We start from the raw sequence: 2,304 nt of genomic DNA, 5'->3' as shown, positions 1-2,304 counted from the left end.
AAAAACAAAATTCTTTAACTAAACAATCATCACTTTTGACAAGCATGAATCAGTGTGCTCTTGACAAACAGAGTTTGGAAGCCTCAATAGATCCGAATACATTTATGAAAGTACTAATATGTGTGGATCAAGATTTGGTCTCACGTTCCAAATGAACCATAAGACTAATTCATTTTTAATGAGTCATGTTTTTTTAGTCTCTGTGCTTTTTAATGCAGAAAAGACAGAGGATCCGAATACAGGGAAAATGTGGATAGAGTTAAATGGAACAGAACTATATTTGTTCAGGATGCTCAGATTCTCCTGCCCGGAGTCTAGACATAGAATTCTCTTCCAAGCATGGCTATTATTTGGAAAGGCTTGAAAGTGCTTGCTCAGCAAAAGTTGGCCATCTCTGGTAGCTTGCTTTCCTCTAGTCCAGGACATGTTGTCACCAATTTTCACACAATGTAAGTCTTCTGAGTAAATAGTTTTTGTTTCCCTCAATGAGAGTTGAAGTCACGAGTTGCTAGAGGAGTTTAGAAACATTCTTACTAATCTGGAATGTGCGGGATTCAGGCATCAGAGACTGGATAGCAGGGGGGAAAGGCCACGATTTGATAAGACACATGATTTGACCTGAGAAAAATACTTAAGCTAATGAACTGAGATGGTTGGGTAAATCATTCCAGAATACCATATGACATACACTACAGATAGAATGCCCTTGCCTAGAAGTTCTTTTGTGGCTTGCAATCAATATGTTACAGTCTTGAGAGATTTCATGTGTAAAAGCAAACGATCATCATCTTGTATTTTTTTTTTTTTTTTTGGTTCCCTGACCGAAAATCGAACCCGGGCCACGGCGGTGAGAGCGCCGAATCCTAACCACTAGACCACCAGGGAATCATCTGGTATTTCTAAAGGGGGAAAGGGATTAAATTTATGATTAATTTTTTTCAATATAAAGTAACAGTTTAAGATAACACTTAAGAAATTATAATTTCTTTTTTTAAAAAAAAATTTCGAGATAGGGTTTCTCTGTAGCTCTGGAGCCTGTCCTGGAACTAGCTCTTGTAGACCAGGGGCCACAAACTCACAGAGATCCGCCTACCTCTGCCTCCCAAGTGCTGGGATTAAAGGTGTGCACCACCACCACCACCTTTTAATTACTTGAAGAAACCTGTGAAAAGAATATTGGAGATGCTCAGAGGCTGTTTGTGCTTTTAACTTTGGATTTCCAAATTGGTGTTATGGTTGTCCCATGATGCCCCTGAGCTGTTCCCTGCCATCAGGAGAACATCTGTCCTATTGACAACAGGAAGTTCATAAAAGACAGAGACACCAAGCCAGGTGCATTTCTGCAGCTGGAAACAAAGCAAACTGGGAAGAAAACTTTGAACAAGCACAGGAGGCCCTTCTGGATTCTCCTGTCTGACTCTCCACCTTTTCAATTTGCCCATCTCAAGGGTAAATGTCTCTTTTTAGTTGTGGTGCAGAAACCCATTCTTTGTTTCTCTTATGTTTTTGTCTAATAAAATTAACATGAAGAAAATTAAAGTAGAATTAATTACTTTTCACATCTTACCCCTCTCGTTGAAGAACACAGAGCAATTCCAGTCACTAAAGGCTGTTAGAGAAGATTGCCTAAATTAAATAGGGATGACAAAAGGAAGCATAGAAGTCCAATGTGGGCCCGTGACAAGTTTAAATCTATCTAAGGGTAAGTCACAGCCTGGGGGCTTCCTGGATCTGTCGTACAAGCATGGAAGCAGATAATGCTTGGCAGTTTAGTTGGTGACTCCGAAAGTGCTTAGCATGGAGGATAAAATGGGTAATGTACTCTGGCTCAGTGAAAGAAGAAAGAACCAATGAACTAATTCTTAGATTTTCTATCACACTTGCTATCAGTCATGGCCATTGCAAAAATAAATACCCAGCATAAAAGAATGAAAATGCCAGGTGCAGCTGCAAGCATCACAGATACCAAGGTATTCAATATTTAAAATAGCCCTAGTAAGTAGACACCATACATAGTATGTCAACACAGTGAGAGTGGATCTTAGCATAGGCAGTTTGGCTTCCCAGTCTTTCTTTAGGACTGTTTCATCACACAACCTACAGAAATTATACAGTGGACCTATGTGAATGGGGGAAAAAATCTTATTCTGATCCTTAGACATACTGTAAAGAGAAGTGTGATATTTTGAAGTTCAGTTTTACCAAATGCACACATTATTTGCTCAAAATGCAAGTTAATAGAAACAAATGGAAGACCAGTTCCCATCAGGGCCGTGGTGAATGAAGAAGGCCACCAGGAGGCGG

The 2,304-nt window shown here is 39.6% G+C and overlaps 1 non-coding gene across 1 annotated transcript; it reads right to left on the bottom strand.

The window, feature by feature from the left end:
* Nucleotides 1-813: 813 nt before the first annotated feature.
* Nucleotides 814-885, bottom strand: Trnae-cuc. The gene has a single exon. It is a non-coding gene; the product is annotated as a tRNA-Glu (tRNA).
* Between the last annotated feature and the right edge of the window lie 1,419 nt (nucleotides 886-2,304).

This window comes from Microtus oregoni, unplaced genomic scaffold (genome assembly GCF_018167655.1).
Source record: "Microtus oregoni isolate MIOR12 unplaced genomic scaffold, Mior012 000141F_ref0000236, whole genome shotgun sequence".
In the NCBI taxonomy this organism is placed as follows: domain Eukaryota; kingdom Metazoa; phylum Chordata; class Mammalia; order Rodentia; family Cricetidae; genus Microtus; species Microtus oregoni.
The sequence above is the reverse complement of the archived record's forward strand: the minus strand, read 5'-3'. Positions and strand labels throughout refer to the sequence as shown.